This window comes from Meles meles, chromosome 16, assembly GCF_922984935.1.
Source record: "Meles meles chromosome 16, mMelMel3.1 paternal haplotype, whole genome shotgun sequence".
NCBI lineage: Eukaryota > Metazoa > Chordata > Mammalia > Carnivora > Mustelidae > Meles > Meles meles.
The window spans coordinates 2,882,464-2,908,535 of NC_060081.1; positions in this window are offsets into that span (position 1 = coordinate 2,882,464).

A 26,072-nucleotide genomic window follows, 5' to 3' on the forward strand; every position below is an offset into this window, starting at 1 on the left:
GTTTCCTTCTGCAGGACAGGAGGCATCTGCTTGATGGCTCATAGGAACCAATATAGAAGAATCTAGAGCAGGGCTCTACGTATGAATGCCTGGAAACCCCACCTAGGGTTACCATTGGAACCTATGGATATGGGAGTTTCGATCTGCTGGCTCTGGTGTGAGCTACACAGGGGGCTGAGTGGAAATGGAGTCTCATAATGATGGATCCCAATGCGAGTTTGTGTCCAGGGAGACCTTGGTTTTGGCAGTGGCTCATGGACAATCAGGATTCTCCTACCCTGAGGGTTTGACACCACTCCAAAGAGCAAGGTTTCCTTCTGGGACTGGAGGTTTACTGTTTGGGGTCTCAGGGACTCCCCCCCCCACACGCACACATGTTCGTATTCTAGACTAGGGCTCTGGGGACAGATGCCTGAAAACCACAGCTAGTGTTCATATTAGGGCCTAGGGGCATGTCAGGTTCAATCTTAGTGTTGGGGAACATATACCTGGGTGTCTGAGTGCAGATCCATCCATAGTGTGTGTCAGACTGCTTATTTTTATCCAGGGCTACCTACAAAACTGGGTGGTTCGGGGCCTTGCAGATTTCTCCTAATCTGGAGGGTTTTGATAACTTTAAAGGGCACAGTTTCCTTAGGGAGTGAAGGCACAATCCTACGGTGTGGCTCGAGATGCTCCAGCCTGGAGAGTCTGCAGGTCAGCGCTCTGGGGACAGAAGTCTGAAAAGACAAAATCGTGTTAGGATTAGGACTGTGGGTATGGCATTCCTGATCCACACACCACGAGGGAGCTCCTCGGGATCTGAAATTAGGGTGATTGGGAGGTGGTAACTCAGACTTTTATCTCTGGATTTTGTGTCTAGGGTGGCCATGGAATGTAGGGGTGGCCTTATTGGGCATGGAAGTTTCTCTCTTTTAAGGGATTTTGCGTGGCTCCCAATAGTTTCATGTCACTGTGGGGAAAGGGAGGCGTCCTATTTTTCTCCCAGGGGTCCTCCAAAAAGATGGATTCCAGATGACGTATCTGTGAAGAGGTGCATGGAATACCCTTCCTTGGGTTCATATTTGGGCCTATGGGCATGGCAAGTCCAATACGTGGGCTCTTGGTTCAGCTACCAAGGGGACTTATTTGAAAATGGGGCTCAGGCTGAGGGTCACAATGCGTCTTTGTGCCCAAGATGGCCCTCATTGTGGGCATGGCCTCATGGGCCCTGTAGGTTTCACCAACTCGAAGGGTTTGATACCCATCCCAACAGCAAGGTTTCCTGCCATGGGGAAGGAGGAGTTCTGTTTTGTGCATCAGGTTCCCCCATATGCAGGGATTTGAGATAAGGTCTGGGGACAGATGCCTGAAAACCTCAGCTAGGGTTCAGATTATGGCATAGGGGCATGCCAGGTTCAATCTTGTGTCTCTGGGGCCATCTACCTGGGTGTCTGACTGGAGGTCATTGCTCAGGGTGTGTCAGATTATGCATTTTTGTCCAGGGTAGCCTATTAAATTGGGGTGGCCCTGGGGACCTTGCAGGTTTATCCTAATCTGGAGTGTTTGGCAACTTTAAAGGTCACAGTTTCTGTTGGGAGGGCAAGCACAGTCTTGCAGTGTGGCTTTGGTGGCTGGACTCTGGAGAGTGTGTGGGACAGGGTTCTGAGGACAGAAATCTAAAAACACAAACTCAGGTTAGATTTAGGGCCGAGGGCTTGGCATGCCTGATCTGCAGACCCTGAGAGGAGCTCATCAGGATCTGAAATTAGGGTGACTGTGAGGCGGTAGCTCAGGCTTTTGTCTATGGATTGTGAGTTTAAGTTGGCCGCATGGGAGTCTCATGGGTCCCTGGAAGATTCTCCCTCTCTAGGGGTTTTGCCCAGGTCCCAATAGTTTGCTGTGATACTGGGGGAAGGGTGAAGTCATGTTTTCTGTCTCAGGGGTCCCCCAGAAAGAGGAATTCCAGAGCAGGGCTCTGGGTATGGGCACCTGCAAAACCCCACCTTGGGTTAGGATTTGTGCCTAGGGGCATGGCAAGCCTGATATGCGTGATCCTGGTCCAGCTACCAAGGGGCCTTATTTTAAAAGGGCTAAGGCTGAGAGTCAAAATGCGTGTTTGTGACCAGGGTGGCCCTCAAGAGTGGGAGTGGTCTCATAGGCCCTGCAGGTTTCGCCAACTCTGAGGGTTTGACACCCTTCCAAACAGCAAGGTTTCCCGCCATGAAGAAGGAAGAATTTTGTTTTGTGCATTGGGTTCCTGCATATCCAGGAATTTGAGATAAGGTCTGGGGACAGATGCCCTAAAACCAAGGTTGGGTAGAGATGCCAGCCCAGGGCCATGGCTGGACATGTGGCTAGCTCCCTGGGTGGCTGACAGGAGTCTATGTTCAGTCTGTGTCAGACAGCATTAGTGCACAGGATGGCCTATGAAATTGGGGTGCTGTCAAGGTCTATGCAGTTTCATCCTCATTTGGGGCTTTTGGGCAGCCCCATAGGGATCTTTCTCCTTCTGGTGGACAGAAAGAAAGCTGTGTTGTGACTCCAGAATTCCCAATCTGGAGGGCTTGTGTGCCAGGAGTGTAAGGATGGAAGTCTGAAAACACAAGCTCTGGTGTTGTTTAGGGCCTAGGGCAAGACAAGCCCAATCTGCAGAGACTGAATAGAGATCTTCAGCATCTGAAGTAAGGGCAAGTTTCAGATGTTCACTCAGGCTGGACTTTGTGTCCATGATGGCCGCCTAATGGAGGTGCGACCTCATGAGGTCATGGAGGTTTTCCTATCTGGAGATTGTGAGCTGCTGGAAACAGCAGGGTTTCCTTCTGTGGGACATAGGGAGTCCTGTTTGATGGCTGAAGGGACCCCCATACGAAAACATTGGAGAGCAGGGCTCAACATATCAGTGCCTGGAAACCCCACTTAACATTCCTATCATCACCTAGAAATAAGCAGGTTCGATCTGCTGACCCTTTGGTGTGCTACCCGGTGTGATGAGTTAAAATGGAGTCTCATGCTGATGGGTGACAATGTGGGTTTGTGTCTAGGGAGACCTTGGAATTTTGTGGTGGCTCAGGGGCTATGCAGGATTCTCCTACCCTGAGACTTTTATACAGATCCAAATAGCAAGGTTCCCTTTTGGGGACAGAAGGTGTTCTCTTGTGTCCCTCAGGGACCCATTGTATGTTTGATTCAAGACCAGGCCTCTGGGGACCCAAATCCTAGGACCTAAACCTAACCCTGGCTTGTCTTTTCAGACTTCCATCCTCATACTCCTGGCCCACAAGTCCTCCAGATTGGGAATTCTGGAGCCACAATCCAGAACTCTGCCTCCCCACCAGAAGGAAAAACTACTCTATGGGGCTGTGTGTGGACAGCCTCACACAAAAACCTAACTTTTATCGAAGTAGTTTAGCCGAGCTATACACAGGAGGCCAACGAGATTGCAATAACAGAAAAAACCACACAGTAATGTTAAGTCACACATGGGAAACCTCTGGACAAACCTGCGCAGTGTGACACACCCTAGGCATCTTCCTCCAGGCAGGTCAATGTCCTTTAGTCAGAAGATTGAACCTGACATGACCCAAGGACCTCATCAGAACTGTAAATTAATTTTTCAGGCATCTTTCCCCAGAGGCCTGTTCTGGACTACCAACATATGGTCCAACATGTGGTACCTGAGCCACACAACAGAACTCCTCCTGTCCCCAGAGGGAAAACTTGCTCTTTGAAGTTGGTTCCAGCACTCATGTTAGGAGAATCATGCATGGCCCCTGAGCCAACGCCACATTCTAAGGTCTCCCTGGACACAAACCAGCATTGTGACCCATCAGTCTGAGAAAACCTGTCAACTCAGCTCCCTAATAACTTTGTACCTGAGCCAGCAGATCGAACCTGCCCAGTTCCTCAGCTGCAATAGTAACGCAAGGTGGGCTTTCCAGGCATCCATGTGGAGAACTCTGCTATCCAATCTTTCCATACGGGGGACCCTGGAGACATTCAACTGGTCTTTCCCTTTCCCATAGAAGTACACCTTGCTGTTTCGAGCAGCTTATAAGCCCCAGAGTGGGAAAGCTTCCATGGCCTCTTGAGACCACCCCTCCATTCGTTGGCCATCATGGACATAAACTCCAGCGTGAGAGGAAATCTGACTATCGCCCTTAATCAGGAGCTGGAGATCTCGAATCACCCGCTGCATAATGGAACTGCCATGCGCTTGGCACTGAACTGAACCGTCGCTTGTGTTTTCAGAATCTGCCCTCACATTCCTGGCCCACAAGCCCGCCAGATTGGGAATTCTGGAGCCACAACGCAGCCTTTTGCTTACCCACCAGAAGGAAGAAGTGCCCTATGATTCTGCCCAGAAACCCCACATAAGGATCAACCTGCCCAGCCCTCGATGGTGTAAAGACCTACTTAATCAGAGGGAGCCATTTTGTTCATGCAGTAAACATAGATTGACCCTATGTAGTAAGCTTAAATTGACCCTGCCCCTCCCAGTGTAAATTACTTGCAAAGCACAGATACAATTGCAGGTCGGGCTAGGTAGAGACATCTAATCAATGGGGCATGCATATATCTACTAGGGTGTATTTTAATTCAGTTGGCTGCCCGTGTGTGACCTAACATGACTGTGCAGTTTTTTCTGTGTGTTGCAATCTCGTTGGCCACCGGTGTATATCTCGGCTAAACTACCTCTATAAAAGTTAGTCTGTGAGACTGGGAGGGGTCGCCTATTTGCAAGAGATGGTCCTGCTGATCAGTTTGATTCTCCACGCTTGGCACGATGTAAATCTTTGCTTGACCTTCGCTTTGTATCAGTCTCCCTCCTTTGATTACGGACCCTAACATTTGGGACTCATCCGGGAACAAACAACAAGAACTGAGCAAGCATTAGAATTTCTGGGAAAGCCTCTGGATGTAAGCTCTTGGATTCCTGTCTATCTGGTTGCGGAGCTCCAGAGTATAGCCCACTGGGGAGAAGCTGGACACAGACGTGCTCCCCAGGGCTGGAGTGGATGTGGGGATGCCCCATCCCTTCACTGGTAAATCGATGGGGGGTTTGATTCCCCCTGAGCAGTTGGGGGTTTCGAGTCCTCCTGAGCCATTGGGGGGATTCGAGTACCCCTAGGCGATCCAAAGATCAAGACAGTCCCCAGCTGTTGCAGGTTAAGGACTACTGGGCCTGTGGTTTTCTTTGTTTCATCCTTTTGCTGTCTGTCATGCTGTTTGTTGTGTTTAAAGGGAACCAAGAAAGTCCCCACCAGCAGCAGCCTCCGGATGAGGATAACTGGGCCTGCAGTTGTCTTTGTCTCGTCTTTTGTTGTCTGTTGTGTTGTTTACTGTGTTTGGAGAAATGGGGCAAACGGGGAGTAAGGGACCTGTGACAACCCCAAATCTTGTTCTCCAGCATTTCAAGGATTTTCAAGGTAAAACCACACAGTCAGGTGACAAGGTATACCCAGGAAAACTAAAAACACTGTGGCAATTAGAGTGGCACAATTTCTCCACTGGGTGGCCGCCAAAAGGAACGTTTGCCTTGGTTCAGATCTACGCTACCTAGAGTGAGGTCTTCAATCTCCATGGAAACCAAATACCGTACATCATGGCCTGATGGAATCTGATAGAAGAGCCACCATCGTGGCTCAAGTCTCACCTTCCCCCTTGCTAATGAAACCATCTCGCTCCCTCTAAGGCAGGTCAGATGACCAAAATAAGAAAGGAAAGATGATGGGGAACCAGGGAAGAAGACTGTACTACCTCCATCGGATGTGGAGGTTGTAGAATTCTCCCCCTTATCTGTCCCCCAAACCTGATTCTCAGTCCCGAGACGCCCTTACTAGTCTACCTCATATGCAGTCGGGGTCCACCTTTGGGACCACCAAGCATAAAGACCGCCCTGATCCTTCCCCTTTCCCCTACCCTCCTCTGCCTCCTTTTACCACACTGATGCTGGCTCTCCATGAGCTTGTTCTACCGGATGGGAGAGGGCGCCCCCACCTAACCTATATCCCTTTCTCCTCTTCTGACATCTATAAATGGAAGGCCCAACACAAATCCTTTTCTGTCCACCTTCAGGATTTAATTAATCTCTTGGAGACTGTCTTCCTTACCCACCAGCCCACCTGGGTGGATATTCAACAGCTCCTTATGGCTCTTAATGCAGAAGAGAGGAATCACATCATTCGAGAAACACGTAAGGTGATAAGTGAGTGACATGGCAGTGACATTGATCCCCAGCAGATGGAGGACTACTGCCCAAGGGAACACCCCTGACTGGGGACCAATCTCTGATGAAAGTAAGGAGAGCCTACACTTCTACCGCCAGGCCCTACTAAGAGGTCTCCATGCAGCTGCAAGTAGACCCATAAATTTATCTAAAATTTGTACTGTGACTCAAGGTAAGAATGAGTCTCCAGGAGCTTTCCTAGAAAGGCTTATTGAAGCCTATAAAATGTATAGCCTGATCAACCCCGAGGCAACTCAAAATCAGAGGGCAGTGAATCTTGCTTTTGCCAGTCAATCAGCCCACGATATAAGGAGAGAACTTCAGAAAATTGAAGGATTTGAAGGGCAGAATCTGACTGAATTAGTGGGAATAGCAGGAAAGGTATTTAACAGGGGGAGACAAGATGTTGGGTAAGTAGGAGGAGGCGCTGTTTCAACCTGTACCCTAAAGTGAGCTGATTACCTACCAAAGTTCTCCAATAACCCATGAAATCAGCCTGAGATCAGAATTATACACGTCTGGATCTCTACGGGGACAGAAGACGCCAGGGGGCAGGTAAAGAGAGGGCAGGTAAAGAGGTAAAGAGGAACGTTGGATGGATATCAGAAGATAAACAAAAGGGGGAGGGAGCCACCAGAGGCGACCCATTGGAAAGTAACATCCCAATAAGAGTGTGCCCTGCATTTGAGGACGAGCATTAACTTGGAGTCTGGTTAAAAGCACTCAAAAAGAGCAAAGGATTGCTGGGGGAAATTGTGGGAATCGGGGTGGCTAGGGAAAGGTGCTCAAGTCCCCGGATCCAGGACAGCCACCCCTGGCACTGAGCCAGAGAGAGTGAGGCGTAGAAACCAGGTCTTGGTCCCTGAGCCACCAGCGCGCCTGAAAGCATGTCGTGTGTGGCTCCCGTGAGTGCTGGGCTCCTCGCTATCTGGTAGTAACACAGACTTTTTGCATTCCAAACGCAAATGCCATGCTGTGATATCAGAGTCTGATTTGCACCCAGCTCCCTCCCTTGAGAGAGGTGCACGCAAGTGCCAGCCTGGTGCTCTCAGACCCAGAAAGACCAGGCACCCCCAGCCCGGGCCAGCGGGAAAATTTCAGTGTGCGATCACTGCTTGGAACCTCTCTGGCGGGTTGGAGCTGCCCAGAAAGCTGCTGCTGTCATGCTTTTGGGTACAAGCAGGAGTTCCTGTGTCTCCAGGGAACGCGACATGGAACCTGCTCTGCCAGTGGCCAAGGAGGAACTTATGGGCTCTGCAGCACCCAGAGGGGAACAGACTGAGGCATCTCTCTGAGACAGAGTTCTGGGTGCAGTTTGCTTTCCTCTAAACCTCCAAAAACCATCAAAAGCTGTGAAGGCGAGAGGGGAAAAAAATGAACAAACAAACAAAAACCCTACAGAGATCAAAAGCCTGAAAAACCGGTTTCTTCACAGCCTACCACCTTGAGGGGGGCGGGAGGACTTAAATCAGGGAACATTGCCTGAAAACCTACGTGGCAGGCCTCTCCCCCAGAAAGCCAACCAGGAAAAAAAAAAAATAGACGACAAGAGAATAACCACCACTACTTCATAGATACAACTTTTATTTTTAATTCGCTCCCACTATTCTCGTTCATTTTTATATAGATAATTTCTTAACCTATTTACCATCACAGTGAGATATCCAGTACATCAAATTCCATAATAGCATTTTAACCTAAACATTTTGATACATATACCCGTGTTTTTGTTTTGTTTTTCTATTTAAATTTTTTTAAATGTTCATTTAGTTTAGTTTAATTTATTCTTTTTTTATTTATATTTTTTAACATTCACATAGAGTTAAACGTCAAGGCAACCCCCTTTCCCCAATCAATGCTACCCCTATAGGTAAACCAATTTTTAATCCCCCTTTATCTTAGGAAAGTTGAGTCCTTTAACAAAGATATCGAGATACATCCAGGAAGAATCAAAATGACCTTCCTCACCCACACTGAGAATTTATAACCAATCTCCCATCTTTTTCTTCCACCAGTGTTTCTGTGTATTTGTGTTTGTCCTGGCAGTGTATAAATCTTATACTTGGGGTTCTTTTTGATGAGGTTTTTTGTTTTGTTTTGTTTTTGTTTTTTGCATATTTTCTCTTGTCATATACTTTACCAGTCTTTTTTTGGTCGGTTTTTGTTTGTTTAAGTCATAAATTTTACCTTGTTTTACCTTGGGACCTATTTGGGCTGAGCCTTCTCTATTATCTTTCTTTTGTTTCCTCTCTCTCTCTCTCTCTCTCTCTCTCTCTCTCTCTCTTCTTTTTTCCTTTTTCTTTTCTCTTTTTCTTTCGTTTGGATGGGGACTCCTGATTGCTCAGAAGCATTCCAGGGTGCACCTTGACTGCACCATGGTTGAAAATCCAGCTACATCCATTCAGCCATCTCTCACCAAAATTACTAGGAGGAGGAATTCCCAACAGAAGAATAATTCAGAGGATGAGCCATTTCCAACAGAGCTAATGGCTATCGAGATAGACAATATGTTAGAAAGGGAATTCAGGCTAACAATTATCCAGGAAATAGCTAGGTTGGAGGAAGCCATGGATGACCAAATGGAATTGATTAAGATTGAACTGAACGCCATCAGGGATGATGTACACAATGTTAGGGCAGAACTGAAAGCCACCAGGGATGATGTTCACAATGCTCTCAATGAGTTCCAATCTAATCTAAATTCTCTAAATGCTAGGGTAACTGAGACAGAAGATAGAATTAGTGATCTGGAAGACAAACGGATAGAGAGAAAGAATCAGGAGGAATCCTGGAAAAAACAGCTAAGAAACCACGAAAACAGAATCAGTTAAATAAATGATGCCATGATACGTTCCAACATCAGAATTATTGGAATCCCTGAAGAGGAGGAGAAATAAAGAAGTCTAGAAGATATAGTGGAACAAGTTCTCCATGAAAATTTTCCCAATCTCACAAATGGAACCAGCTTTCATGTACTAGAGGCAGAAGGGTCTCCCACCAAGATTACAGATTCTTGAACATCCTCGAGACAACTAATAGTAAGAGTGAAGAATTATAATTGTAGGCAGGCCCTCTTAAAGGTAGCTAGGACAAAGAAGCTTCTTATGTACAGAGGAAAGCCCATCAGACTAATATCAGACCTGTCCACAGAAACCTGGTAAGCTGCAAACAGCCGGCAAAATATATTCAGGGCACTAAATAAGAAGAACATGCAGCCAAGAATACTTTATCCAGCAAGACTGACCTTCAAAATAGATGGAGAGATAAAAAGTTTCCAAGACTGGCAAGGCATAAAAGTCTATGAAACAACCAAGCCGACACTGCTGGAAATATTAAGGGGGGTTCTATAAAAGGGAAAATCCTAAGAATATCATTGAACAGAAATATAGAGACAATCTACAAAAAGAAAGACTTGAAAGGTAACACGATGTCAGTAAAAATATATCAATAATCACTCTCAAAGTGAATGGCTTAAAGCACCCATAAAATGACACAGGGTTGCAGATAAAACGACAGGACCCATCCATATGTTGTCTACAAGAGACCCATTTTGAACCTAAGGATACACCCAACCTGAAAGTGAAGAGATCGAGAAGCATCTTTCATGCCAATGGGTCTCAAAAGAAGGCTGGTGTAATGATTCTCATATCAAATAAATTAGATTTTAAACAAAAGACTGTAGTCAGAGATAAAGAAGGACAATACATAATTCTTAAAGGGACTATCCACCAAGATGATCTAACAATTGTAAATATCTATGATCCCAATATGGGAGCACCCAATTGCATAAAACTATTAATCAAGATAAAGAGTCGTATTGATATGAATACATTAATAGTAGGAGATCTTAACACACCTCTCTAAGTAATAGACAGATCATCCAAGCAGAAAATCAATAAAGAAAAAGGAGAAATGAAAGACACATTGGAACAGAAGGGCCTCATAGATATATACAGAACATTCCACCCTAAAACAACAGAATACTCATTCCTCTCAAGTGCACATGGAACCTTCTCCAGAATAGATGACATACTGGGTCACAAATAAGGACTCAGCTGATACCAAAAGACGGAGATTATTCCCTGAATATTCTCAGATCCCAGTGCTTTGAAACTCGAGCTCAATCACAAGGAAAATTTGGAAGGAACTCAAACACCTGGAAGCTAATGACCACCTTGCTTAAGAATGCTTTGATCAACCAGGAGATCAAAGAAGAACTTAAACAATTCATGGAAAGCAATGAGAATGAAGATACTTTGGTCCAAAACTTTTGGGATACAGCAAAGGCTGTCCTAAGGGGGAAATACATAGCCATCCAAGCCTCCCTCAAAGAAATTGAAAAATCCAGAATACACCAGCTGTCTCTACACCTTAAAGAACTGGAGAATCAACAACAAATCAAACCACCTCCACACATAAGAAGGTAAATAATCAGGATTAGAGCATAGATCAATGAGATTGAAACTAGAGATACAGTAGAATATATCAATGAAACTAAAAGATGTTTTTTTGAAAGAATCAAAAAGATTGATAAATCATTGGCCACACTAATCCAAAAGAAAAGAGAGGAAGTTCAAATTAAAAAAAAATATATGAATGAAAAGGGAGAGATCACAGCTAATACCAAGGAAGAAGAAACAAACATCAGAAGTTATTATCAACAGTCATATGCCAATAAGTTAAGCAACCTAGAAGAAATGGATGCATTCCTGGAAAACTTTAAACAACCAAAATTGAACCAGGAGGATATTGACAACCTGAATAGACCAATATCTAGTAACGAGATTGATGCAGTGATCAAAAACCTCCCAAAAAACAAGAGCCCAGGACCTGATGGATTCCCTGGGGAATTCTACCAAACTTTCAAAGAAGAAATAACACCTATTCTCCTGAAGCTGTATCAAAAAAATTGAAGCAGAAGGAAAACTTCCAGACACTTTGTATGATGCCAGCATTGCCCTGATGCCCGAACCAGGCAAAGACCCCACCAAAAATGAGAATGACAGACCAGTATCACTGATGAATATGGATGTTAAGTTTCTCAACAAGATCCTACCAAGAGGATCCAACAGCACATTAAAAAGATTATCCACCATAATCAGGTGAGATTCATCCCTGGGTTACAAGGATGGTTCAACATTTGCAAATCTATCAATGTGATAGAACAAATCAATAAGAGAAGAGAGAAGAACCACATGGTCCTCTCCATCAATGCAGAAAAAGCATTTGACAAAATCCAGCATCTGTTCCTAATTAAAATGCTTCAAACATAGGGATACAGGGAACATTCCTGAACTCCATAAAATCTGTCTATGAAAGACCCACAGCACATATCATCCTCAATGGGAAAAAGCTCACAGCCTTACCATTGAGATCAGGAACACTACAAGGATACCCATTCTCATGACACTCATTCAACATATTATAAGAAGTCCTAGCAACAGCAATAAGACAACAAAGAGAAATACAAGTTATCCAAATTGGCAATGAAGAAGTCAAACTCTCTCTCTTCACAGATGATATGATTCTTTATATGGAAAATCGAAAAGACTCCACCCAAAAACTACTAGGACTCATACAGCAATTCAGTAATGTGGCAGGATACAAAGTCAATGTACAGAAATCAGTGGTTTTCTTATACACTAACAATGAAAATACAGAAAGGGAAATTAGAGAATCGATTCCATTTACTATCGCACCAAGAACCATAAGATACTTGGGCAAAAACCTAACCAAAGAGGTAAAGGACCTGTACTCGAGGAACTACAGAACACTCATGAAAGGAATTGAAGAAGACACAAAAAGATGGAAGACGATTCCATGATCTTGGACCGAAAGAATAATCATTGTTAAAATGTCTATACTGGCTAGAGCAATCTATACTTTTAATGCCATTCCAATCAGAATTCCACCGGTATTTTTCAAAGAGCTGGAGCAAGTAATCCTAAAATTTGTATGGAATCAGAAGAGACCCCAAATCCCTAAGGAAATGTTGAAAAAGAAAAACAAAACTGGGGGCATCACGTTACCCGAATTCAAGATTTACAACAAAGCTGTGATCACCATGACAGAATGGTACTGGCATGAAAACAGACACATAGACCAGTGGAACAGAGTAGAGATCCCAGATAAGGACCCTTAACTCTATGGTCATATAATCTTCGACAAAGCAGGAAAAAATATACAGTGGAAAAATGTCAGTCTCTTCAAAAAATGGTGCTGGGAAAGTTGGACAGCTATATGTAGAAGAATGAAACTCGACCATTCTCTTACACTGTACACAAGGATAAACTCGAAATGGATAAAAGACCTCAACGTGAGACAGGAATCCAACAGAATACTAGAGGAGAAGATTGGTAGTAACCTCTTGGATATCAGCCACAGCAACTTTTTCAAGATATGTCACCAAAGGCAAATGAAACAAAAGTGAAAATGAACTTTTGGGATTTATCAACATCAAAAGCTTCTGCACAGCAATGGAAACAGTACAGAAAAGAAAGAGGCAACCCATGGAATGGGGGAATATATATGCAAATGTCAGTACAGACCAAAGTTTGATATTGAGGATCTATAGAGAACTTCTCAAACTCAACACACACAAAAGAGATAATCATATCAAAAAATGGGCAGAAGATATGAACAGAAACTTCTCCAATGAAGACATACGAATGGCTATCAGACACATGAAAAAATGTTCAGCATCACTAGCCATCAGGGAGAGTCAAATTAAAACCACATTAAGATATCACCTTTCACCAGTTAGATTGGCCAAAATTTGCAAGAAAGGAAACAACGTGTGTTGGAGAAGATGTGTAGAAAGGGGAAGCCTCTTACCCTGTTGGTGGGAATGCAAGTTGGTGCAGCCACTTTGGGGAACAGGGTAGAGATTCCTCAAGAACTTAAGAATAGAGTTTCCTTATGACCCTGCAATTGCACTACTGTGTATTTACCCTAAAGATATAGATTTAGTGAAAAGAAGGGCAATCCATACCCCAATGTTTATAACAGCAATGTCTACGGTCGCCAAACTGTGGAAAGAACCAAGATGCCCTTTTATGGAGGAATGGATAAGAAAGATGTGTTCCATGTACACTATGGAGTTTTATGCCTCCATCAGAAAGGTTGAATACCCAACTTTTGCAGCAACATGGACGGGACTGGAAGAGATTATGCTGAGTGAAATAAGTCAAGCAGAGAGAGTCAAGTATCATTTGTGGAGCATAACAAATAACATGGAGGACATGGTGAGATGGAGAGGAGAGGCGAGTTGAGGGAAATTGGAAGGGGAGGTAAACCATGAGAGATTATGAATTCTGAAAAACAACCTGAAAAAATTTTGAAGGGCAGGGGATGGAAGGTAGGGGGAGCCAGGTGGTGGGTATTATGCTTGGCACATATTCCATGGAGCACTGGGTGTGGTGCAAAAAGAGTGAATTCTATTATGCTGAAAAGAAATAAAATATTAACAAATAGAGAGTGGCACATAGTGGAAGAGGAAGAAATGAGGAAAAGCGGGCAGAGTGGGATAAAGAAAGGAAATCTCTTCTCTACAGAAGAAAGCCAGTAATAAGTGTAGAAGGAATGATTGAATTAGAAAATCAAATTTTGTGGGATGCCTGGGTGGGTCAGTTGGTTAAGCAGCTGCCTTCGGTTCAGTTCATGATCCCAGCGTACTGGGATCGAGTCCCGCATTGGGCTCCTTCCTTGGCAGGGAGCCTGCTTATCCCTCTGCCTGCCTGTGCTCGCTCCCTCTCTCTCTCTCTCTGACAAATAAATAAATTTAAAAAAATATTTAAAGAAAATCAAATTTTGTAACCCCAACGTAAAAACCAATTCAGGGAAAAATCATTGATGTATGCTAAAGTTATTAGGTTGATCAGAAAGAGAAAACTTACTTGCTATCAGAGTGGTAACCCCACAGATGTTAACCACTTCGCAATGCAAACGAGAAAGGATATCTTTAAAATCTGACTGTCAGGGTGCCTGAATGGCTGAGTAGTTTAAAGCCTCTGCCTTCGGCTCAGGTTATGATCTCAGGGTCCTGGATCAAGTCCCAGATCGGGCTCTCTGCTTAGCTTGGAGCCTGCTTCCCCCTCTCTCTATGCCTGCCTCTCTGCTTATTTGTGATCTCTCCCTGTGTCAAATAAATAAATAAAATCTTAAAAAAAAGGAAAGGTGTTTAACAACGAGGATGCACAAGTGGATGAAAAACAGACCAAAAAAACCTGGTTAAGGTTTTGGCATTACATGAGGCAGGAAGGAGACGGAGGATAAGAGGTCAATGGAAAAGGGAAAGGTAAGTAGAGGATGGTAATTGGAAGGAAAACCTAAGTACAGAGGAGGCAGGCTGGAAGACTTAGATTTAGATCAGTGCACTCATTGTAAGGGAAAAGGACATTGGGCCAGGGTGTGCCCCAAAAGGAAGACAGCAATTCTCGCCACCGGAGACTGAAGGGGCCGTAGTTCGGAGCAACTCCTCAAGCTCAGATAAAAATTAAACTGGAAGGGAAATCAATTGATTTTTTGGTGGACATGGGAGTCCAATTTTCATCGTTGCTTAAACCTATGTGAAAACTATCTGGAGAGGAAGTCTGGGTATAAGGAGCAAATGGTACAGAGAGACATAAATGGACAACAGATATTATTTTAAATTTGGCCTCAGGAGTAGTTAAACACCAAGTTTTGGTCCTCTGTAATGCCCCAAATAACTCGATGGGAAGAGATCTCCTCCACAAGTTACGGGCTGGCATTCAGTTCTCAGAAGGAGACATGACTGTAACTTTGGGACTACCTACTGTGCAGCAGTATGGCAGTAGTAGATGAATACCTTCTTTAGGAGCCAGTCTCAAAACCAGAGTTGAGAGGGGCGCCTGGGTGGCTCAGTGGGTTAAGCTGCTGCCTTCGGCTCAGGTCATGATCTCAGGGTCCTGGGATCGAGCCCCGCATCTGGCTCTCTGCTCAGCGGGGAGCCTGCTTCCCTTCCTCTCTCTCTCTGCCTGCCTCTCTGCCTACTTGTGATCTCTGTCTGTCAAATAAATAAATAAAATCTTTAAAAAAAAAAAAAACAGAGGTGAGAAAGGGGGTGAGTCTTCACCAAAACCTACAGATCGAGTTTCCCAAAGTCTGGGCAGAAGGGAAGCACCCCCCCCCCCCCCGGGCTTGGCCAAGGGACAGTCTCCCATGGAGATACAATTAAAAGTGATGGCTACAGCTGTACTCGTCCAGCAGTACTCCCTCCTTGGGAAGCAAAGGAAGGGATCAGAAAACACACTAACTGCCTCCGGGTCAACAGAATCCTAGTTCCTTGGAAATCTCTATGGAACACACCTTTGCTGCCTGTCAAAAAGGCCGAGACTGGGGAGGACTGATACGATCAGGACTTGTGGGAAGTTAATAAATGGGTTGAAGATATCCACCCCACGGTGTCTAACCCCTATACCCTCCTCTCCCTCCTGGGCCCCAGAAGAACTGTCTATACCGTCTAAGATCATGACCCATCAGCATGGGACTCCCTGCCAACTCAGCCCAGCAGCACCAGATCAAAACTGCCATGTTCCTGGGATGCAGTGGTAACCTGAGTTGGGATTTCCAGGCATCCATGAGGAGAGCTCTGCTATCAAACCTTTCCATATGGGGGACACTGGAGTCATCCAACCAGACTCCACCTGTCCTGCAGAAGGAAACCATGCTGTTTGGAGCAGTTCACAAGCCCCAGTGTGGGAAAACTTCCAAGGTCTCAGGGGCACACCCCTACATTAGACATCCATCATGGACACGAACTCCAGCGTGAGCGAATATCTGACACTCGGCCTTACTCAGGTGCTGGAGATCTCGAATCAGCCACTGCACAGTGGAACTGCCATGCACTTGGCATTGAACTGAACCGTACCTTGTGTTATCAGACTTCCATCCTCATATTCCCGGCCCTCAAGCCCTCCAGATTGGGAATTCTGGATCCACAATGAAGCCTTCTGCCTGCCCACCAGAAAGAAGAACTGCCCCATGGATCTGCCGTGAAACCTCATGTGAGGATCCACCTGTGTGGCCCTCGATGACACCACACTATCAGAGGCTGCCCTGTGCACTAATGCTCTGTCTGACACAGCCTGTGCTCCAACCTCCCATCAGTCACCCAGGTAGCGGGCCCCATATCCTGCAGTTGGGACCCTCATAGCCTGAGGCTGTCATCTCTACAAAACCTGGGTATTCAGGCATCTGTCCCCAGACCTTAGCTCTAATCCCGGCTTATGGGGGAACCTGAAGCACAAAAGAGTACTCCTCTTTCCCCATGGCTGGAAGCCTTGATGTGTGGATGGGAGTCAAACCCTCAGAGTTGGAGTCAGCTGCATGGCCCATGAAACCACACCCTCCCATGAGGGTCGCCCTGGGCACAAACATGCATTGTGACCCTCAACCTGAGCCTGGTATCAAACAAGCACCCATGATTGCTGGTCCAGGAGTCCACATGTCAGACATGTCATGGCCCTAGGCCCAAAACCTGACCCTCGGTAGGGTTCTCCAGGTGCCCTGACCCAGAAACCATCTCTGGAATCCCTGTTTTTGAGGAACCCCTGATACGGAAAACAGCTCTCTTCCCTCCTGCCAGAAAGACACCAAACTCTTGGGAGCTTGGCAGAATCCCCACAGAAGAAGAATCTCCCATGGCTCCATGAGGCCACCCCTCCATTCTGTGGCCATCGGAGACACACAATCCAGACAGAAAAGCCTGTGCTCCCTCCTCCCAGTCGCCCTAATTTCACATCTTGTGGAGCTGCTCTCAGGGTCTACAGATCGGGTCTGCCTTCACCTCGCCCCTAACCCTAACCACAGTTTGTGTCTGCAGAGTGTAAGGGCCTACTTAGTCAGAGGGAGCCACTTTTTTGGTTATTCAGTAAACTTAGGTTGACCTTCTGCAGTAAACTTAGGTTGACCCTGCCCCTCCCAGAGGAACTTACTTACAAAGCCCAGATACAGGGCGGATCATGCCAGATAAAGACAGCTATTCACTGGGCTGTATATATTATCTCCATAGATACCAGCCCCAGGTAGCAAAGCCTAGATACAAGGGCCGGTCAGGCCAGATAGAGACATCCAATCAGTGGGGCACAAATATATCTATTAGGGTGAATTGGAATTCAATTGGCTGCCCGTGTGTGATCTAAGATGACTATGCAGTTTTCTCTGTGTATTTCAATCTCATTGGCCACCTGTGTATAGCCCAGCTGAACTACCTCTATAAAACTTAGTCTGTGAAGCTGGGAGGGGTCACTTCATTGCAAGAAATGGCCTTGACCAGGTAAGTTTGATTCTCAATGATTGACCCAAAATAAAGTTTTGCTTGACCTTTGCTTTGTATCAGTCTGCTCTTTTGATTAGGGACCCTAACACCAGGGACTCATCCGGGATCAAACAAGGAGCCTTAAGTCAGCATAAGAATTTCTGGGAATAGCCCCCGGAGGTAAGATCAGGGGATCCTCTGGGTCTGGTCACGGAGCTCCAGGGTATGGACCACCGGGGAGAAGCTTTTTGCAGCCATGCTCCCCAAGGCTGGACTGGATGCGGGGATGCTCCTTCCCTCCACTGGTAGATCTCCAGGTTGTTAGAGTACCCCTGGGCGGTGAGGGTGTTCAAGTCAACCGCCATTTCAGGGGGTTAGAGTCTCACTGAGTGGTCAGCATGGGTTTCGATTCCCCCACAGTATCAGAGGGCTAGAGTTCCTCTGAGCTTTCACCGGGAGGTTTGAGTCTCCTGCCATTTCTGGGGGTTAGAGTCCCCCTGAGCAGTCAACAGAGGTTCATGTTCCCACAAGGCCATCAGGGGTTTCAAATACCCCTAGAAAATCCTCACCAGTGGAGGGAACATTGGGCCTGCAGTTGTCTTTGTCTTGTCTTTCTGTTGTCTGTTGTGTTGTTTGCTGTGATTAAAGGAATGGGGCAAGCAGAGAGTAAGGGGACTCTGACTTTCATCTCTATGTTCCTCATAATAGATTTGGGGCTTCTCTCTCACTCATTTCGTGTGTTAAAGGGTTCATGACTGGAGCCAACTGGGGTTAGTCCAACTCGAGACAGAGACTTTAAGGAATATTCCCAAAGCAGCTGCCAAAAGCCCCTTTGTTTCAGGGAATTCCTGTCTTCTCTGGCCCAATGTGGACTGCCTAGACCCTCCCCCTTGCTGGCAGGAGAGCATGGCTTCTGAAGTGGTTTGGGCCCAGGTGGAATGTGAAATCTGTTAACAAAGAGATGACTAAACTGATGGTTAATTGTCTGTCTCAGGGTTTTAATGGGTAATTGTTAAAGTAGCTCTCAAACACTTTGGTAACCTGAAACTGCAAAGGGTTGCTTGAATGACAAATTGAATTAAATTTGTTGGACATCTAAGTCTTAACCAAATGGGATAAAATGCTAGAGCGATGGTTGCTGGAACTGGGTTTGTGCTTTTGAAATCTGTTGGTGAAAGTGTTTTGTGCTTAACTAATTTGTAAATTTACCTTCTAAGAATTTTCTTGTAAAATGACTTCCGCCTTAAAGGGAATTAATATGGGAAGACTTTCAGGATAGATACAGGTCTTTGATATGTTGAAATCCTGGAACTGAAATGGGTAAGAATTTACAGAAGTAAAAGCTGCATTTGGACTAAGCCAGAATTAGTGACATGTGACTAGGTGAACTGAAAGATTGTAATGTTGTATCTCTTGATGTTTTGTCTTATTTTAAACATCAGTGCTTCTGTAATGTTTGCTCTTCCAGACTAGGGAAACTTTTTCTTAAGTTATCTATAACTGACAGAGATGGAAAATTAGTCGTTTGTAAACAAATCAAGGTATTCAACTCTTTCTATCTGAACCCTCTGAAACCAAGAGGTCTCATCAAGTATTCTTTCTTCCATGGTAATCAGTCATTTGCATAAGTTCAATAAGAATCTCTTCTCCTTGTAACAGGACACCATTGGAAACACTGGTTATTTTACCAAGGCTTTGACTGGAATGTCATATTCGAAAAGACACAGATATGACTAGAGAGATTAAAGGAAGTAAGGTTGACTTTATAAAGCCTGGAACCGTAAAGAACTTTGGAACTGTTGGCCTGATACCTTGCTTACAGAGTTCCCTGCAGCCAGACCAGGTGTGTAAAGGATGTTATATCCTGGCAGGTGCAGGAACCTCAGGATACTTTGGGGACCTCAGGAAGAAGAATTCTCCCAAATCGACAGGTATTGCAGTCATGTCTGATGGCAAGTATGTAGCTTGGCTTCTGGCCTGGAGAGGCAACTATAAGTTCAACTCGAGATTCCTTATGAGAAGTTCCAGCAAACAGATTCTAAAAGATTTATATGATCACTCACTGTTCTTGCTGAGCTTATGTAAATAATTAGGCCAAGTTTGTTAAAACTGGACATGTTTTTCAAATAAATTAGTCCTGATTTTTCTGAATCTGGATACAAGGGTTATTTTAGAGAGAAAAATTATGTTTTAATAACACACCATTATGGATGTTAAATTCTAGATTTGATTGTATTTAAATGTTTGTTTACCTGAGCTAGACAACTTGAGGTAAACTTCAGGGAAATTGCATGATAGCTCATTTAGATGATCTTGTTTTGCCAGTCAGTCAGCCCCAAATATAAGAAACATAAGAAAATTGAAGGATTTGAAGGGAAGAATCTGACTGAGTTAGTGGAAATAGCAGAAAAGGTGTTTAACAACAGGGATGCACAAGTGTATGAAAAAGACAAAAGAAAAAACTAGTTAAGATTTTGGCATTATATGAAGCGGGAAGGAGACAGGGGGAAAGAGGTCAGTGGAAAAGAGAAAGGCAGGTAGGGGATGGTAAATGGAAGGAAAAACTTAAGAACAGTGGAGGCAAGCTGGAAGACTTAGATTTAGATCAGTGCACTTACTGTAAGGGAAAAGGACATTGGGCCAAAGAGTGCCACAAAAGGAAGATGGCAATGCTGGCCATCAGAGAATGAATGGGCCATGGATCGGAGCCCCTCCCTGAACCTTGGGTAAAAATTAATGTGGAGGGGAAATCAATTCAATTTTTGGTGGACACAGGAGCCCAATTTTCATCATTACTTAAACCTATGTGAAAACTATCTGGAGAGGAAGTCTGGGTATAAGGAGCAAATGGCACAGAAGACATAAATGGACAACAGAGAGGACTTTAAATTTGGCCTCAGGAGTTATTAAACACCGATTTTTGGTCTTCTGTAATGTCCCAAATAACTTGATGGGAATAGATCTCCTCCACAAGTTATGGGCTGGCATTCAGTTCTCAGAAGGAGACATGACTGTACCATGGCATATCCCACTGTGCACGTGCTTATGGAGGCAGTAGATGAATACATCCTTTACCAGACAGTCTCAAAACCAGAGGAGACAAAGGGGGGAGCCATCTGCAAATACGACAGATCGAGTTTCCTGAAGTCTGGGCAAAAGGGAAGACCCCTGGCTTGGCAAAGGCACAGCCTCCATTGGTGGTACAATTAAAAGCAACAGCTATGGCTTTTTGCGTCCAGCAGTACTACCTCCCTTGGTAAGCAAAGGAAGGGATCAGAAAACAGGTTAACCACCTCCGAGGAGACCCCAATATAATTCCATGCAAATCTCCATGGAACACACCTTTGTTGCCCATCAAAAAGGATATGACAGGGGAGCACCGGCCCATTCAGGACTTGCGGGAAATTAATAAATGGGTTGAAGATAGCCACCCAAAGGTGTCTAACCCCTAACCCTAATCTCCCTCCTGGGCCCCAGAAGAACTCTGTATGCTGTCTTAGATCTCAAGGATGCATTTTTCTGCATATCTTTAGCAAAGGAATCTCAGCCCCTTTTTATTTTTTGTGGTCCAACCCACAGGAAGGACTCCAAGGCCAGCTCACCTGGACAAGACATCCCCAGGATTCACGAATTCTCCCACTATATTTGATAAGGCCCTACATGAAGATTTGCATGAGTACAGAACCTGCAATCCGGGAGTCTCTCTGTTACACTATGTTGATTACTTGCTGAGAGCTGCTGAGGACTATGAGTCATGCTTGCAGGGGAAAAGAGCTCTCTTACAGACACTGCAGGAAAAAGGGTATTGGGTGTCAGCCAGGAAAGCACAGCTCTGTCAGAGCCATGCCATTTATCTAGACTTTGATCTCCACGAGGGAGTGTGCTCACTGTCTGAGACCAGGAAACAGGTAATCACACAATACCCACGCCCCACCACATCCCGACAAGTGAGGGGGTTTCTTGGAACGGTGGGCTACTGTAGGTTGTGGATACCACAGTTTGCGGGGATTTCCCGACCTCTCTATGACCTGGCAAAAAGGGTGGCTCACTATGATAGTGTGGACAGCTGAGGCTGAAGGAGCATTTCTGGAATTACAAACAGCCTTACTGAGTGCCCCATAATTGACCATCGCAGATGGTACCAAACCCTTCCACTTGTATGTGGATGAAAAAGTATGGGTGGCCAAAGCAGTTTTGACTTGGACTCTGGGGTCTTGGCAAAGGCTAGTAGCCTATCTTAGCAAGAAACTACATTAAGTAGCAGCTGGGTTCCCCCCCTTACCTCGACATAATTGCTGCCTTGGCCCTCCTGGTCAAGGATGCAAGTAAATTGACTTTAGGTCAAAATCTCATCTTGACCATCACCCACGCTATCGAGGGCCTTCTCCAGAACCACCCGACCGATATATGATGAACGCCTGAGTGACGGGGTATCAGGCCGTGCTCCTCAACGAACCAAGAGTGACCTTCCAACCCACAGTGTTGCTAAATCCAACTACGTTTCTGCCAGAGGAGCTGGCTGAGGATCTGCAAAATTGCAGACAGGTCCTATCCCAAGTCACAGGAGTAAGGCCGGACCTCAGAGACATTCCCTTTCTGGATGCGGAGATGACTCTGTTCACAGATGGAAGTAGCTACATGGTGGATGAAAAGAGGTATGCGGGGGCTGCGGTGGTTTCCCCCGAGCTGGAATTCTGGATGGCAACTGTGCCACATGGAACATCAGCGCAAAAAGCGGAGCTGATGGCACTCATCAAAGCACTCCAGATGGCCAAAGGTAAAACCACCAACATCTATACGGACAACAGGTATGCCTTTGCTACTCTCCATATACATGGGGCTATTTATAAAGAAAGGGGCCTATTAACAGCAGAAGGAAAAGGAATTAAAAACAGAGGAGAAGTATTGGTGTTCCTCCAGGTTATTTGGCACCCAAAACTGGTAGACGTTATGCATTGCCCAGGACTGAACTGATTTCAAAAGGAAACCAATTAGCAGATCGAGTCACAAAACCAGCAGCCCAAGAAACAGTGCAAGAGTTGATTACACTCCCAGCTCCAGCCCTACCAGAAAAACTGGACTATTCAGAGGAAGATTTCAATATTTACAAAAATGAGCTAAACTTACTATTAGGGGGATGGGGTTAAGACTAAAACAGGAAAGTGAATTCTTCCTCAGAGATTAGGTAAGAAGTTAGTAGACCAGATACATCAGGGTACTCATTTGGGGACAGGAAAACTCAAAGAACTTATAGGAAAGAAGTTCCAGGTTTCTAAATTAGGGGGCAAGTTTCAGGATATAGTTGATAGAAGTTCTCTATGCCATGCAGTTAATGTGGGAGGAACTAGAATGGGAAGAGGGCAAAGAGAAAGAGGTATGGAACCAGGAATTCATTGGGAAATAGATTTTACAGAGATGAACCCCAGGAAATATGGGAACAAGTATATGTTAGTTTTTGTAGATACTTTTTCAGGCTGGGTAGAGGCTTTTCCACCAAACATGAGACAGCATGAGTGGTAGCCAAAAAGCTATTAGAAGAAATAATTCCTAGGTTTGGGCTGCTTCTCATGATCGGTTCAACAGCCCTGCATTTGTGAGTTCAGTCTCACAGGCATTGACCAAGGCCGTGGGCACTATTTGGAATCTACATTGTGCCTACCGGCCCCAGAGTTCCTGGCAATTAGAGAAAATGAACTGGAATCTTAAAGAGACCTTGACAAAGCTAATTCTGGAGACTGGTTGTGGATGGGCGGATCTCCTTCCTTTCACCCTCTTCAGAGCACAATGTACACCCTACTTAAACAAGGTGACCCCATTTGAGATAAATGTTCAGGAGACCACCCCCACCCTGCCCTCGACTACAAGAGATTTTCCTAGCAGAAATTACTGATCAGTCATTTCAGACTGCATTACAGTCTGTCTTAAAAAGAAATCACACAGGTATCCGAACGCCCCACACTGAGATGGAGACGGAGGTGGAACCACATCCTTTCCAACCCGACATGGTTCAGATACGTCGCCAGCAAGTGTTAAACTGGGAGCCTCGACAGATGTGATCATTTACTGTCATCCTGACCACCCACACTGCAATAAAAGTAGAAGGCATCAAGACTCCACCCCCAAACTACTAGAACTCATACAGCAATTAAGTAACGTGGCAGGATACAAAGTCAATGTACAGAAATCAGTGGCTTTCTTATACACTAACAATAAAAATACAGAAAGGGAAATTAGGGAATAGATTCCATTTACTATAGCACTAAGAACCATAAGATACCTGGGAATAAACCTAACCAAAGAGGTAAAGGACCTGTACTCAAGGAACTACAGAACACTGATGAAAGAAATTGAAGAAGACACAAAAAGATGGAAGACCATTCCATGCTATTGGATTGGAAGAATAAGCATTGCTAAAATGTCTATACTGCCTAGAGCAATCTATACTTTTAATGCCATTCCAATCAAAATTCCACCGGTATTTTTCAAAGAGCTGGAGCAAATAATCCTAAACTTTTTATGGAATAAGAAGGAATTGCTAAGGAAATGTTGAAAAACAAAAACAAAACTGGCGGCATCACGTTACCCGATTTCAAGCTTTATTACAAAGCTGTGATCACCAAGAGAGCATGGTACTGGCATAAAAACAGACTCATTGACAGTGCAACAGAGTGGAGAGCCCAGATATGGACCCTCAACTCTATGGTGAAATAATCTTCGACAAAACAGGAAAAAATATACAATGGAAAAAAGTCTCTTCAATAAATGGTGCTGGGAAAACTGGACAGCGATATGTAGAAGAATGAAACTCGACCTTTCTCTTACACCGTACACAAAGATAAACTCAAACTGGATAAAAGTCCTCAACATGAGACAGGAATCCATCAGAATCCTAGAGGAGAACATAGGCAGTAACCTCTTCGATATCAGTCACAGCAACTTCTTTCAAGATATGTCTCCAAAGGCCAAGGAAACAAAAGCGAAAATGAACTTCTGGGACTTCATCAAGATCAAAAGCTTCTGCACAGCAAAGGAAACAGTAAACAAAACAAAGAGGCAACCCACGGAATGGGAGAAGATATTTGCAAATAACAGTATGGACAAAAGATTGATATCCAGGATCTATAAAGAACTCCTCAAACTCAACACACACAAAAGACATAATCACATCAAAAAATGGGCAGAAGATATGAACAGACACTTCTCCAGTGAAGACATACAAATGGCTATCAGACACATGAAAAAGTGTTCATCATCACTAGCCATCAGGGAGATTCAAATTAAAACCACATTGAGATACCACCTGACACCAGTTAGAATGGTCAAAATTAGCAAGAGAGGAAACAACGTGTGTTGGAGAGGATGTGGAGAAAGGGGAACCCTCTTACACTGTTGGTGGGAATGCAAGTTGGTGCAGCCACTTTGGGGAACAGTGTGGAGATTCCTGAAGAAATTAAGAATAGAGTTTCCCTATGACCCTGCACTTGCACTGCTGGGTATTTACCCCAAAGATACAGATGTAGTGAAAAGAAGAGCCATCTGTACCCCAATGTTTATTGCAACAATGGCCACAGTTGCCAAACTGTGGAAAGAACTAAGATGCCCTTCAACAGATGAATAGATAAGGAAGATGTGGTACATATACACAATGGAGTATTTTGCCTCCATCAGAAAGGATGAATACCCAACTTTTGTAGCAACGTGGACGGGACTGGAAGAGATTATGCTGAGCGAAATAAGTCAAGCAGAGAGAGTCAAGTATCATATGGTCTCACTTATTTGTGGAGCAAAGCTAAGAACACGGTGGACATGGGGAGATGGAGAGGAAAGGGGGTTGAGGGAAACTGGAAGGGGAGATGATCCATGAGAGATTATGGACTCTGAAGAACAACCAGAGGGTTTTGAAGGGGTGGGTGTCTGGGAGTTTGAAGAACCAGGTGGTGGGTAATAGGGAGGGCACGTACTGCATGGAGCACTGTGTGTGGTGCAAAAACAATGAACACTGTTACGCTGAAAATAAATAAATTAAAAAAAAAAGTAGAAGGCATCAGGGCCTGGATTCATGCAGGTCACGTCAAGCGAGACAAGGACAAGGACGCCCCCCAGAAATGGAAACCACAGCCAATGGAGCCTGCCGACCGTGGACTACAGCTAAGACTCAAAAGGCTATGAGTTTATTGTTGTTCCTATTGCTATGAATGTATTTTTGTTCCTATTTTTACCTCTTATGTAAAGTAAAGGTGGGAAATTAGGTGAATGGAATTAGGAAAAATGGAAAAGGTTATACAAAGTAGTAAATGGCTAACTCACCAGCCAACTGTGCACTAGTGTCATTTGTACAAAAGAAAACTAGAGCAATAAAAATGTTAGTCTTACATGTTCAATATGTTAGACATAAATGCTTGATAAAACATAGAACTGTCTGAAAATAAAGGATTTGACTAATCTCCAAAGAAAAGTGGGGAATGTAAGGACCTACATAATCAGAGGGAGCCATTTTGTTGTTTATGCAGTAAACTTAGATTGACACTATGCAGTAAACTTAGATTTACCCTATGTAGTAAATTTAGATTGACCCGGCCCCACTCC